The sequence below is a fragment of the Grammomys surdaster genome, unplaced genomic scaffold, assembly GCF_004785775.1.
Source record: "Grammomys surdaster isolate TR1022 unplaced genomic scaffold, NIH_TR_1.0 363, whole genome shotgun sequence".
NCBI lineage: Eukaryota > Metazoa > Chordata > Mammalia > Rodentia > Muridae > Grammomys > Grammomys surdaster.
Genome location: NW_021604782.1, coordinates 13126183 through 13141877, shown reverse-complemented (window position 1 = coordinate 13141877; position 15695 = coordinate 13126183). Strand labels below are relative to the sequence as shown.

Below are 15695 nucleotides of genomic sequence, written 5' to 3'. Positions count from 1 at the left end.
GGGTTTCTAGTAATCATTATGCCTTCTACATTAATCTTTAAAAACTGTTTTAATTCTTGTTACACATAGAAAGAATTTCCCATTGTATTATGTTTCCTGGTACTTGATAAAATATGCTGACAAAGCGACTCAGAGGTAAAAGGATTTATAGAAAGGGATTATAGAAAGGGGAATCTATCATAGCGGAGAAGCAGAAGCTCTAAGCAGTTTGTTACATTCCATGTGTAGAAAGGAAGCAGAAAGTGATGAACAACCATACTCTGCTATCTTGTTCTTTTTTATTCAGTCTAAGAATCCCAGACCGTGGAATCTCAATGCTTACATTCAGTTTGGCTATTAACCAAATCTGGACAATCCCACGTAGACATTCCCAGAGGCTTATGATTCTAGAGCCTCTCAAACTGAAGATATTAACAATCATATCATCTTAACTATTTTTAGGTGTATGGTACTATTGCATTAACTGTATTTGTATCATTGTCCACCAACCTCCAGAGCCTTTTTTATCTGGTAAAAAATGAACTATACCCTCCAAGAAAATAGCTCCTTCTCTTTCTCTCAAACTTCTCCTAACTTCTATTTCATTTTCTATCTTCTCATGGAACCTCAAGAAAGTGAGAGATAGTGTTAGTATTTTTGTGATTTATTTCACTCAGTGTAGCTTCAGAGTTCATACACAGTATCCCAAGTATCAGAGTTTCTCTTTTAAGGCAGAATAATAATCCAATGTGTGTACATACTGCATCTTTTTTTGAGCCATTCACTCATCAATAATTATACCTTTTAGTGACTGTGAATAATGCTATGCAAGGTCAAACAGGTGTCTCTCTAAGACCCTGCTCTTGCTTACTTTGGATGTATACACAGATGTGAGACCATTGGACCATGTGATACTTTTCTTTTTCTTTTCTATTCTTTCCTTTTGTTTTTTTTATTTTATCTTTTCTTTCTTCCTTCCTACATTTCTTTCTTTCCTTCCTTTTTTCTTTTTAGCTTTTAAGAAACCTCAATATTGTTTCCCATAGCAGTCACACTGTCTTACAATCCCTCCCATCAACGCTGTCCCCATAGATTCCAATTTCTACAAATCTTCATCACTGCATGTTACTAATTTTTTGGTAATAGTTGTGATAGTGGGAATAATGTAAACATCATTGTGGTCTTGATTTGAAAATTCCCAATAATTAATGAAATTGATCTGATTGTTTTTTTAAGGAATTTTTGCTCCTTCATACTTCTGCTTTAGAAAAATGTCTATGTGGCTTATTTGTCTATTTTTTAAATCAGGATTTGTCTGTTGTTCTTTGGCGTAATCCTAGGGCTTTAGCCATAATGAACCATGAATACATCCTTTCTAGTTCACCCAGCTCCCCCATTTGGCAGATTCTCACTGAGGTTAGAAGCTGTGTACTTGAACCCACCCTTTGTTCCTCATCTGAAGATAAGCACTGGGGAAAAGAGCTTGACCTCAAAGCATGTTTACTCTTTACAAAGCTTGTGCTAGTCACAGCAAGGTTGTAGAACTGCAGCAGGTCGTCAGCAAAGTCATATGAGGATACCACCATGTGTAGTGCCTGGCCCACACGATGGCCTAAAAACATTTCAATTTCCTTTGTCGTGCCTGCAGTGAGCATGTTTTGAATGCTGCACAGATGGCTGGCATGTGGAGAGAATGGCCTGTTGGAATTTTACTGGAAACTAAGCCAAAATGAAGCTGTGCAACAAGCCTTACATTTCAAAAATATTTACCATGCATCAAGTATTAAGAGTGATAATAACTTTCATATTATTTGGAATTTTGCCATGTGTCATATACCAAAGTGGAGCATTAAATATTTGAATTTTACTTTTTCTATTACAATTCTAACTAGGTATGAACTAGTCTCATTTTACATTGAGAAAATTAAGGCCTGAAGTGTTAATGAAAGGACTAGATGGCATTCTGTGACTTCTAAGTGACTGCACCAGGAGAAGTACATGCCTAATGCTGCCTAACCAGAAAGAACATACTTGCCTTGCATGCCATTCAGCACTGAAAGCAAGACTATTTGAGACAGTTTTTCTCAATAGGCAGGATTCCCTGGGAGACAGACTGCATAGGAAGAACTGTCTCAGCATGGGAGAGAAGAAATCTTTTTTTTTTTCTTTTTCTGACCAGTGCATCAAAAGGGAAGTGTAGGAGAGACATGAAGCACAGCAGTAAACTATTTGCCTGGCATGTGTGAGACCCAGAGTTCCATCCCCAGCAGCACAAAATATAGTAACAAATAATCAAAACAAGAAGGAGACTGCCCATAAGTATTTATTACCTGTGATGGGACTACATATTACCCACAACCCCAGAAGGCCATTATTTATCAATGAGTCTATTTTAAAGCCACCAGAAGAGCAGTGTCCTTAGTTGTTCAATACCACACAGCTTCTGTACTACACTTCATTGCCTTTTGTCTTCTGAATATTATGATGTCAAAGGTCAGGACAAGATGCACAAAACAGTACCACAGGAGCTGTAATATAAGGCATGTGGGTTTCTTTAGGAAGACAAGGACAACCAGAACACGGACACGTTTGCCCAGAGTTTGAAACCTGAAGAGAATAAAAACTGTTTGGTGGTACCTGTGTGGGATGGGTACTTGGCTATGTGCATAGAACTCTCCCAGGAGTTGGGGAATGTTTTGACATTTCTACTCTGAGGCCAGAGGACCCTGGTGGGGACTACAGCTGCTATTACATAGTCTGGAACTATTGATTCCTTTAATTCTTAGTGCAGTACAGTTCTTCCTTTTTGTTACTATCAAGGCCGGAACAAATTGAATGGCAACTGAACTGGCATGAGTTGATTAAACTCCTGGTAATTATGTGATCTTGCTTAGTGTGTTTGTACAAATCAATTTCAGTATTAGTTGCTGGACTAGTTGGGCTTGCAGACAGATAAAGCCTGAAAGGGAGGAGGATTAGGATGGGGGGTTTGGGGTAGCAGTTTGACCTTCTCCACTCACATATATTCATGGTAGCATTCAACAGGCTCTCAGGGACCAAGAAAGCCAACTGCCCTCATTCTATTATCAAACAACAGCTCATGCTGAATTCAGCAAACCTTGCTGTCTTTGTTAGGGTCAGTCTCCGTTGCTATGAAGAGACGCCATGACCAAGGCAACTCTTATAAAGACAACATTTAATTGAGGCTGGCTTACATGATCAGAGGTTCAGTCTATTATTATCATGACAGGAAGTGTGGCAGTGTCCAGACAGACATGGTGCTGGAGAAGGAGCCTAGAGTTCTACATGTTGATCTGAAGACAGTCAGGAGGAGGATGTCTTTAAGGTATCTAGGCTGAGGGTTGCTAACCCCACCCCCACAGTAATGGACTTCCTCCATCAAGGCCACACCTACTCCAACAAGACCACACCCTTACTAGTACAATTCTCTGGACCAAGCATATTCAAACCACCACACTTGCTTAGCTTATGTGATTTTAGTAACCTTGTCTATAAAATTGGAATATCTTAGAGGAACCTCTGAGCCTTGTGAAAACTCAGAAAGATTAGATGGCATAGTATAGAATACACAGTAGGCATTCAGTAAATATCTGTTTTATGTCCTTTGATTTCTTCCCTCCTTCTTTTTGTTCCGAAGACACTGTATCTGACCTGCACCTCCAAACCTGTTACAAATAACCTCTCTGTTCTTAAAGCTTCTAAGGCTGTTTGATCCAGCAGAGAGCCTCCCTAAGAAGGATCCCAATAATCCCTTGTGGAGCTCATCAATCTATAACATTTGGGACATGACATGCAGTTTGGCCTCAGTGAGGATCAGAGGAATATTTCCAGTCAGAGACTCTTCAATGATAGACTCACTCTGCTATTCACTTTCTGTGTGACCTCAGGCAAGTCACTTGGTCATTCTGAGCCCCAGTTCTCTCATCTGCAAAGTACCCAGGAGTATACCAGTTCAACCTGAGCATTACCAATAAGAACAAAGGGTCATTCTGGCTGTGTCTGCTGACCTTTCTTAGATGGTTCTCCTGAGTTCTCATTGCAGGTTTTATGTCTGGAGAAAGTAACAACATGCCCACATTTCATGAGCACTTGTTTTGTGTCAGGGCACATGATCTCAGAAAGCCAGAATCCCATTTACTTTCTTCATTATATAAATGTGGAAACTGAGACTCATTAGAGCAAGGGCATACACCAAAGAAACTCCTAAAAAAGACTTCACCGTAGTTTTCTACATTCTATGTGATTGACATTGTGCTCTTCTAGAGCCTCATCACTACGTTTTGACCAGGGTCATAGGAAATGTGTTCAACTTAAGAAGAACATTATGATTGGGAGGTCACCCTATTATTATGGTTGTTCTGATGAAGAGACCTAAAGAAATCGAATACTAGCAGATCCCTGTGGTTTAAAACTCGAGCGGAGTGCAGGGCAGGTCGCGCCTGCGCACCCCGCGGCTGCGGCTGTCCCTGGAGCAGCAGCCGGGTTGATGGTAGGGCATGCGGGAAAGTTTTCCCAGGCGCGAGTTTCCCACTTACACAAAGGACTCTAATGTTCCAGAAGACACGTGGAATCAAAGACATGGAAGTTTTATTGGCCATAATAGTTGTATCTGGAATGAAGTGCTCTCCCACAAAATGCCAGGAGGGGCTTCCTTATATTGGGAGTGGGAGAGAGGAGGGGCTCGGGAGATGAAAATTTAGTTATCTACACCCCTGGCCTTTAGGTAATTCATTAATATGTAAATCTTGAGGCAGAGGCCTGTTTGTCACGCCCTCTACCTATGCCCTACGTGAATTAGGTCTCTGGGTTCTGGGAGCGTGGCCAAACACCCCAGAGTGTCTTCTACAGCCCGACAGATCCCCTTGAGCATGGTACAATCTGATCATAGTTGAGCAAAGCCACAGGCATCCTTATAAAGTCTCTCATGTTCAGTCAGTTCCTTTCAAATGCTTTCAAGATGGTTCTCTCCTTTACACATAACACTGACAAAATCTGAGTGCTGAACAGTTTCTCCAAGTTCCACTGCCCAGTGTCTTTATTTTATAATGGAGAAAACAGTTTTTTTGTGCTCTCCCAAAGCCACCTAACCAGTTAGAGGCCAAGGTGGGGCCAGATGAAACTCCAATTTCTAAGAGATTCCCCTAGCCTGTGGGGATGTAGCTTACTTGTTCCTTATCTAAAAAGATTTGAGGTCAGAGAAGTCAGGTAAACAGTTCAGGGCTAGGTCCCTATAGAAAAAAAGATAAAAGTGGTACACAGAAGTCTCTCATGGTCCAAGAGAGACAAGTCCTCTTTTTTTTTGCCTCCAGAAAACCCTTCAGCTTTATACAGCTATACAATACACTCAGGCCCCAGAAGAATGTGTTTTGTTGTAGTGTCTTGTAAGTTGGTTGTTTTCACTTCTGCTGAGAACAGCTGGCCCACCTTCTAGACATGGGGGTGGGATGGTAGAAGAACTCATTACAAATTTTGCACTCTGAGCAATTTGCATTCCATAATTAATGAACATTAAAATGCATAATTACAAACAGAAACAAATGGCTTGGTGATGATGAAAAATTCGGCTAGGAAGCATCCAGAGCAGGCACAGGGAATAGAAGAAGCAGCTGGGGGAGGATGATTTGGATAGGACCAGTCTGTGGTTGAACAGCTGGGAATTTCCCAGGCACCCTCTGCTGCCTCCTCTAGAATGGGGACGAATTAAAACTCAGGGATCCTTGTCCTGAATCTTCTTAAGGATCCTCCCAGGAAATGAGGCAGAATGGGAGCTGAACTTATGTTTCCCAGCTGACCTGAATTAGACTTCATCTCTCTCACCTACTTACTGTACAGCACTGAGCAGAGGTGTGCCCTCTGAGGATGGCTCATTGCTACATGGACTCACCCTCCTCCCAGTACCCATTCCCACTCTTATAGAGCCTGCTTCCCAGGGCTCCTCTTGTGAGCTCTAAGAAAATGCTTAGGGATAATTGAATTCACTAACTTGAGTAATCTCTTTAAAGCAGCAAATCAAATCACTTCGTTCCTCTGCTGACAACCCTCCCCAAGCCCTCCAGGTATACTTAGGATAAACTGTGGATTTTTCAGGGCTGAAGTTATGGGTCAGCAGCTGACTTTTTCTCTTTCTTTCTTCCTTTTTTTAAGTATAAAGCACTATATAATAAATAGTTTAGATTTGGCAAATCACGTGTGGTCTTTTATTTTTATCTCTTGTTCTCCTTTTTTCTCTGAAAAACTCTAAATAAAAGTCAGTCTTAGCTGTAGGGCTATACAAAAACACCCTGCAGTGAAATGGATATCTCTTCTCTACTTTTTCTCTAGTTAAATACAACCAAAATCACTAGACATTTTATATATACCACACATTCTCTCTCTCTCTCTCTCTCTCTCTCTATCTATCTATCTATCTATCTATCTATCTATCTATCTCTATCTCTATCTCTATCTCTATCTCTATCTCTATCTCTATCTCTATCTCTATCTCTATCTCTATCTCCCCGAGGAGGTGAGTTTTTTTCCTCTGCCAAAAAAAGCAGCAGCTCAGAAATGCCAATAGGCACATTTGAAAAAAGAAAATAGAACACCCCAAAGCATCCATAGCTAAATACAGTCAGTTTCTCAGAGAACGGTGGCTAGGCAAGGCAGAAACTTGTTAAATAATAATGGCTCTACTCCAACTGCCACAGGGAGGAAATGTGTACTTGCCCTGCTTCCAGGCCAGGAAAGGTGAAGTAGAGAGCCAGAATTTTAATTTCCATAAATCAGGTAATGAGCACCCCACTCCTGTCCTACTCATTGTCAGTGAGGATAGCTCATGAGGAGCCTGATTTCTACTCATACACAGCCCTCTATCACCACCCCTTCCCTCCTGGATTGTCACAGAAAGACTAGGAGAAAGTCTGGATAATCATCAGGAACCAGCAGTAATGAGGCCCTGCCCACCAGTGTGGAATCAGATAGATCCAGTAGGAAGCAACATCTAGGCTTAATCCTTGCCCCCTTGGAAGGAACAGTCTCACTGAAATACTATGTGGAATCAGATCCTCATCTCCCAAAGCCACAAGGAGGAGCCTTACCTCTTAGATGTAGATGGAAGCCACGTAGAGAACATGAGCTTCTCTTTACCTTTGTCAGAAATAGTCTTTCACTACTGACGCAGTATCAGAGGGAATGTGTAAAATAGAAAATGTCAACAATATCCAATGTCAAAACACAGTAACATGCTGAAGTGCCTAGGTTGACACATGGAGTCATTTGCCATCTCAATAACCGGGAATCTCTCAAACTGGTTGAAAAAAAAATAGCCAGCAGAGTCCTACACCAAAATAACTTGTATTACAATTAATATGAGCTGGTGTTAATAAAAAAAAACATAATTTTTAAAAGTAAACAAGCAACATGAAAACAAGAAATCCACGGACTTTGTAAAATTAATAATAATAATAATAAAAGGTATAACAGAGAACCAAGTGGAAATTTTAGACAGAACAATATAGGAAATGTCATAGAAACTTTATGAACAACCTCAGCAAAAGAATAGAGATATCAAAGGAAATACTTAGTAAAATTAAATCTATAAAAATTATCTATGCTGATTATTAGAGACAAAATTGAAAAAGAAAATAAACACACTCTTAAAGGCTAGTGCTACTATTAAAAAAAGTTCTAATGTTTGTGCCATTGGAGTTGCAGAAGTAAAGAAACAGGCTAAAGGAATTATAGCTGAAAATGTCCCAATTTTTGAAAGCCTATATATTTAAAAAGCTGGACAAGCACTAAGCAGGAGAGCTACATAGATATTCACATCAAAACAGCAGTCTGACTTTTTTATATGTAAAAAATACTGGTGGGTGGAATTGAAATTGGATCTTATTTATGAAGCAACAAAATTTTAATACAGTAGAATTTTCCTAAGAGATTTCCTAAGGGAAGTGGCATAATTTTTTTTTTGGTGGGCAGACGTTGAGACAAGGTCTTTCTATGTATCTCTGACTGGTCTGGAACTAACTCTGTAGACCATGCTGGCCTATAACTCACAGATATCTGCTTGCCTTTGCTTCCCAAGAGCTGGTACTAAATTTGTCAGCATCATGACCTGCAAGTGCAATATTTTTTTAAGTGCTGAATGATGAAAAATCCAATGTTCAATGCACACACACCCTACAATTCAAAGAGATGCTAAAACATTCTCAGCAATACAAAGAAGAGATTGTGCTCAGCAAATTGTCTTCAAAAGAACTGCTGAGGGCATTGTATAAATGGAGAGAAAATAACAAGTAGATGAGGCAGAGCAAGCCTGAAATTCCAGCACTCTGACATTGAGGCTGAGAGACCAGCCTAGGCTACATGAGAATTTGTCTTTTAAAAAAAATTAACCATTAATCAATCACATAAAGGAAAGAAATGATCACACAATGAATTCTGGAACACCCAGAGGTGAAGACAAACAAAAATATAGGTAGACACAGTAGACCTTCGCTCTCTGTTTTTTTAACTGTGTTTGATGATTGAAACAAAACTAATAGCACTGTCCAATTAGTTCTAGATATATTTAAAAGAATGATAAAGAAATTTCATTACATGGGAGAAGAGAAATAGACATAAAACATAAAGTGAAATAAAGCTAATAAACATTAACTCCCCATGGGAAAAAACTATGATGCCAGTTGACTAACAAGTTATGCAAACCTAAAGTAATCAAACCTGAAAACTCTACAAGGAAATGTACTCAAAAATAGGTAAACCAAATGAAATTCTTAACTACAATCCACAGGAAAGAGTTCAAAAAGAAGGAGAAATGAGAGACAGCGGAAAGCAAAACAGAAGCATGGCAGTAATGCATGAGTCAACAATTAAACCTAAGTCATCTGAGTACACAAATTTAAAAACAAGAATTAGACAATAGATTAAAATGCTATTTAATTATATGCTGCCTATCATAATTTTATCTCACATTTCCAGGTTGAAGCTTAAAAGAAAATACTTAAATCATGGAAATATAACAAGAGTAGGAGGGACTATATTGATATTAGATAAAATACACATTATTAGAAATTACCAGGGAAGAACATAATATCCAGATGATGGAATGATTCACAGATAAGACATAATCACTATAAATGTTTTTGTGCCAAACACAGAGAAAAATGAGCAAAGCAAAAAATGAAAAAATGACAAGGAAAAGGAGACAAATCATGATTATGGTTGATTTCTTCAGGATTTCTCCTGGAACATCTGGCAAAGTAACATACAATTGGCAGCATTATAGGAAGAACCAGCCAACACTATCACAAGATATATTTAACATTACTAGAATACAATGCTGCAAACAGAAAATTAGATATGTGTTGGTGCCTACAAACTACATGGTAAGATAGAACATATACTCTTGGCCAGGAAAAAGTTCTTAATAGAGTTAAAATCTCATATATCTAAAATATGATTTCCAGACACAAAAGAAACAAGCTAAAGATCAATTACAGAGCGTATTTTTCAGGTCAATCAGCTATAACAGAATTACAGAGACAGGGTGTTTTAACTATCAGACATTTACACCTGACATTTCAGAAGACCAGAATTCTAAACCGAATGCTGGGTTGATCCCATTTCTGACGAGAGGACAGTTTCCTGACTCTCTGCATCCACTGTGTCTTCATGTTTGAAAGGAATAAGACTCTGGTCTCTCTTCCTTGTCAGGGTACTAATGCCAAACATGACAGCTCTGTCCCCATGGTCTAAGCACAACACAAAAACCCAAACAAAACAAATATCAAAATAAGAGGTAAGATTTCCACAGGTGAGTTATGTGGTGATGTGAATCTTGAGCCCACTCTAAAGGCAACCCAAACACTTCTTTGTATTGGGGAACAACATACTTCCCTGTGAATCACAAAGCTAGTCTTAGGTATTTTGTGGGGTGAATTTGAAAAGTCTCCCAAAGGCATGTGTCCCATCACTTAGTTCTTAGTTTCTGATGTTACTGGGGGGTAGAGCAGAACCTTTTGGAGGTGGGGCCTAGCCTGAGGAATTAGGTCACTGGAGGGTGTGAATATAAAATTTCTACCTGGTTCCCAGCCCTTTCTCAATGTTCTGTTTCCTGTCTGTCAAGAAGTCGAACGGCCTCCTCTTTTCCATTGTCCTCAGGACCTGAAACCAAAAGAAATTCTCCCTGTAAGCTGATTGCCTTAGGTGTTTTAGTCACAGGGATACAAAGGAACTAAGACAGAAACTCAGTATCTCAAGAGTGGAGCTGTTGCTGCAATTGAACTTTTCATAGTTTTTAAGACTTTGAACTGACTCCCAGGCAGATGGAGATTATGAAGACAGAGCTCAATAAGTGGTGCTGGTAGGAAAGAGTTCAGAAGACTAAAGGGTGTCAAGAGTAAACACTGCTCATGAGGTTTTACATATGATAGGACTCCAGTGGGGATTGCATGCTGTATGCTGTCGAAAAATGTCTTTACATCTTGTATATATCTTGAGATTTTTATGGTAGGCTAAAGTGACAGACTAGATAACTTAGCAGAGTAAATGCTAAGGGAGTCCAAAGCTATGGTGTGGACATTACTTACTAACTTTACCTACATTGATCCTGAGTATAAAGAGTGGAAATATTACCATAAAGACTTGGAAAACTTTAGTTTGTTTAGAAAAGTCCAGGTAAAGTTTGATTTCTAGAAGCCATGATTTCTGAAGAAATTTACGGTATTGAAAAGCAGCCACTGGCAAGAGAACAACAGGCCACCAAGGCATCCTGTTTTCTTTCAAGCCTGAGCAGTATCTCTATTGCTTATCACAGTGATGTTGCAGGACATTTGATCACATTGTGAACCTCAAGATTGGGAATTGGAAAACTTTTTTGTAGTGTGGTTCAGCCCTGGTGCACACCTTAAATCCAAGAGCTACATAAAGTCAATCCTAGGTCAAGAAGCAGGACAAGCAACCAGCTGACAGGGAGTGAACATAAGAAAACAAAAAGAAGGGGGCGGGGAGTCACTGAGCTGAACATTATCTAAAACTCCTGGGAGAAGTAAAAGGACCTTTTTCCTCCTGGGAGTCGGTGGAATGGGAAGTCAGCTGGGTGCTTTCTTTGCTTCTCTGAGCTAACAGGCTTAAATCCCAGCATCGGGCTCCTGAGTATTCATTAGTAAAATCAAACTTTGTGATTTTGTTTTTTTTAAACAACATAGGGTGGGATATCTCAGCCATTAAGAATAAAAAGAAAATAGAAGACTCAATAGAACTAGAATGGTCTACAAAAGACTGTCGTGCTCTTGTTTTATAAATCACACACATTTACTGACAAAACGTTTAATTTTTTTTTTTTTTGAATCTTAATCATGAAGGATGAGTTCAGGAAGACCTGACAATCTAGGAACAAGTTAACCAGTTGTATTTTTTTAAGATTTTATTTTTAAATGTGTGTGTGTGTGTGTGTGTGTGTGTATGCATTTGAATGTGCAAGTGCTTAAGTGTCAATGGATGCCAGAAGACACTGAATCCCCTGGAGCTGAGGTTACAGACAGTTGTGAACCACATACTGTGGATTCTGTGCGCTGATCTCTGATCCTCTGCAAGGGCGACACCAATCCCTCTTAACCGCTAAGTGTCAGTCTCTTGTAGCTCCTCAGTTGTCTTCTTATTATTACGTATGTATTGCCATGAACCTAGAGACAAAGAAAGAAAAATATGCAGTAACATTTACAATTCCTAAAACACAATGAACTACAGAAATGATAATTTTACAAAATGTATACAGGACATTTATTTTAAAACTTAAATGCTAATGAGAAAAAAAGAAATGTAAAGTAAGTAGAAAGTACCTCATGGTATAGTCATGAGGTAGAAAACATTTACAGTGAAGTTGCCTATATTTCTCAGACTGAGGCTAAACTTTAAGATAATTATCCTAAGCCTCTTTTCAAATGAAAGGTCTATTTTATATCTTGGTTGTTAATTCATGCTTCCTTCACCCCATCCTTAAAAACTTTGATCACATTATACGTGTGACTTTTGTTATGCTAAATGACTTACTTATATAATCATTTTATTTGTTTTCTTTTTGTTTGTTCATGCTCTAGAATTTGAACTCTATGAAAACAGGAGCTTGGTTACATTATGAATTACTTTATATCTAGCACTGAAGACATTTGCTCAGCTTTGAGGCAATACTATTTGTACGGTAGTAAGCATCTGTTATTATTGTATCAGTGTTATCCAGCGAAGGACATCACCAATAGGAAAGGACTAGAAAGACAATTAGGAGTTTTAATTCCATTTTCTAAATTGATAGAGGGTCTATTTATTTATCATTTTATAATTTTTTCTAGCTGCATTTTTTTGACTTATTGGGTGTTTACTATATGTCAGATCCAAAGCCAGACCATAATACCTGGTATTTCTTCTCACAGTTTACAGAAATGTCATCAAGAAAGGACTTATTATTTCTATTCATTTTCATATATAGGTGAATCCCATGAGGAATAGTAAAATGAATCACACTTCTTATATGACCAAAATGGAGTGTGTGAGCAGAAAGCTCACAGTTGAGTCTAGGGAGACTTGATCCTTTAGCTGAGTATCTGTCCAAAACTGTACATTCTTTGAGCCTTGGCTACAAAGTAAGAGAGTTAGATTAGCTAAAGCCCTGCTTTGCTCTGATTCTTTGTTAATCAGCAAATGACAGGGCTTTGCAGCAACGTTCTCAATGTTACTCAGCATTTCATTATTATGACAAATATCACTGAGAAACAATTTAAAGGAGAAAATATTTATTGTGATTCATGGTATCAGAGGATTAAGTCCATGATCAGCTGGCTCCATTGCTTTGTGCTGTGGTCCTGCAGAATATCATGGTAGAAGGGCATAGGAGAAAAAAAAAGCTGCTCACCAAAGAGCAGCCAGAAAGTGGGGATAGTGAAGCAAGGGAGAAGGCCTAAGATAGTATGTCTCTGTACCTTTCTTCCTGTAACTACATCCCATCATCTACCGCTCCTCTACTTCTAAATACAATATTCAAAACTGGATATGTTAGTGGATTAAATTAATGACTTGAACAATGCACACATGACCAAATGCATTTTTTAAGATAAATATCTTCATAGACACACAGGATTTCACCTTTAATCACTTATGTATACGTCAATAAGTTAACAATCAAGATTAACTACCACACACACAAAAAAAATTCAGGTAAGAGCTACAGAGTTTACAAACCTAGGAAATCCTTCCATTTCCAATGCTGATGTGTTTAACCTCTTTACCCCATTTCTCTGTCAACGGACAGTGGACAGTGGCATTATCCATCCATCTTTCCTCTGGCTACTGTAGAAAATTCAAAATGGATGTCTGAAAACAACAGCTGTGCATGGTCTAATTTTTCTGGAAGCCAGAAATTTTACCCTAAGTGTGATATGTTGTCTGTGCTTGGCTTGGGGAGTGGTACAATTAGAAAGTGTGGCCCTCTTGGAGTAGGTGTATCAGTGTTTGTGTGTATGCTATAAGACCCTCATCATAGCTTTCTGGAAGACAGTGTTCTCTTAGCAGCCTTCAGATGAAGAGATAGAACTCTCAGCTCCTTCACCAGCATGCCTGTCTGGATGCTGACATGTTTCCACCTTGATGAAAATGACAGAACCTCTGAACCTGTAAGCTGTCCTAATTAAATGTTACTCTTATAAGAGTGACTTTGGTCACAGGTGCTGTGGCCAAGTGGTAAGGCGTAGGTCTTGTAAACCAAAAATCACAAAAAGAGTGATTTCAAACATGGTGTTTTTTCACAGCAGCAAAACCCTAACTAAGATACCAAGGTAATAATAGGTAGATGTTACTTCCACTAAAAGCCCCACAGGAGAATGTATGCATTCCTTCTTCTAGCTCCTGGTAGGTGAAACAGTTCTCATTCATGGCTACATTGCACGTATCTCTTTTTCCACCTGTACTTTTCTCCTCTATGAGGATCTATCTATCTATCTATCTATCTATCTATCTATCTATCTATCCATAATCTTGATCAGATACAATCCCAATTTTCTCCCCACACCATTGTCCTTGGACTCTCCCAACATGACTCTCTTTCACCTCATGCCCTCTTCATAGATAGATAGATAGATAGATAGATAGATAGATACATACATACATACATACATACATACATACATAGTGATAGAGATAGATAGAGATAGAGATATCCTACTGAGACCAATTAATACTTTCTGCATATACATGGGCAGGATACTAGCAATCACATCCCTAAAGAGAACAAAATGTCCTCTCCAAGAAGCCACCAATAACCAATATCTGCAAGGAGTTTCTCATGAGCTCCTTACCTGTCTGTACTGGAATGTCAGCTGATCTTAAGCCAGGTTGTATACAAATAATCACAACTTCAGTGACTTTTGGATTACAATGACCAAGTCATATAGAGAAGAGAGCATGTCACAGCATGCTTCCCAACCTCCACCTGTATTCTGTCTGCCACTCTTCTGTATTAATCTTTGCACCTTGGGGAGCAAGGATGACATACATGTACTCAGAATGCTACAGTCGCTTATTCTTAGCATGTCAATGGGTCAGTTACCAATTTCTGCACAGCCTGCTGCCTGCTGCTATGAGTGTAATTTCTTCTTCTCTCTTTAATGCACATTTGTGGTGACATTTAGACTACCCTGTAGAATCCAAAATAGTCTCAAGAGCTTTTGGTTATTCACACCTGCAAAGGCTTTACCATGGATGATAACACTCACAGTTTCTGGGGCTTGAGGTAGACACAAATCCTCAGGAGCCATTGTTAGTCTCCTTGTGTGTTTGCTATAAGGACTAAAGACCCAAGAACAGGTAGCTTGGTCAAAACAACAACAAAACCACCTGGAGTACAGCGAGCATCCATTGAAACAAGAAAAGCAATGAGAGCCAAGAAGGGATGGAAGGAACTTTAACAAATACCTTAATGTCAGGGCTTTCCTCTTACTTAATGAGAACATCCAGTATTTGCTTCTGAATATTTCTAGATGGACAGAAACCAGACCTCAGTATAGCAACTTGCTCCACAGGAACCAGGCAATCAGTACCTTTCATCCTGGGAGTTGATGTTCAGAAACAGGCAAGGCCTCTCCTGAGCTTGTATTAATATGTACAACACTTCACTCACAAGCAGAATTGATTTTTCTTTTTATGCACAAAATGTAGCAGTTTTATAACCTTCCTGGTATTTGACAAAGGCCATTTATAACCTAGTTTCTCCATCACCCTTGCTGGCACCAGTCTCAAATATCTTGAAGAATTCTCTTGTGCATTTGTAATTACAAATCATACTTAGGCAAAATTTAATTTCCAAGAGAGCTGACCCCTTTTTTTTATTGTAGTGGTTTATGGAAATTAATGTGTGTGTGTGTGTGTAGTTTTTCCTATAATTTTAGAAAGTTGGGGAGGAAACAGTAGAGCTGGCAGAGGGAGAGGCAAATAGACAGGGCATTTTAATCAGCAATGTCTATTGATGGATGAAGAGGGCTGAGCTGTGGATGTTATCTTAGTGGAAATGACAGCAAGGTGACTGAAATTAAAACCTGATACCTTGTTCAGAAGACAAGGATGTTGGGATTATGTATCTATCAGCAGATCTGGAGATGACCATCCAGTGGCAAGAATTAAAAGGTAGGTGAACTTCAACATGAGAGCCCTCACCCACAGACACAAAC

The 15695-nt window shown here is 39.0% G+C and overlaps 1 protein-coding gene across 2 annotated transcripts in view; it reads left to right on the top strand.

The window, feature by feature from the left end:
* The window catches only part of Astn2 (astrotactin 2), a 931927-nt gene that overhangs the window by 565251 nt on the left and 350981 nt on the right, over window positions 1-15695 (top strand). The window lies entirely within an intron of this gene.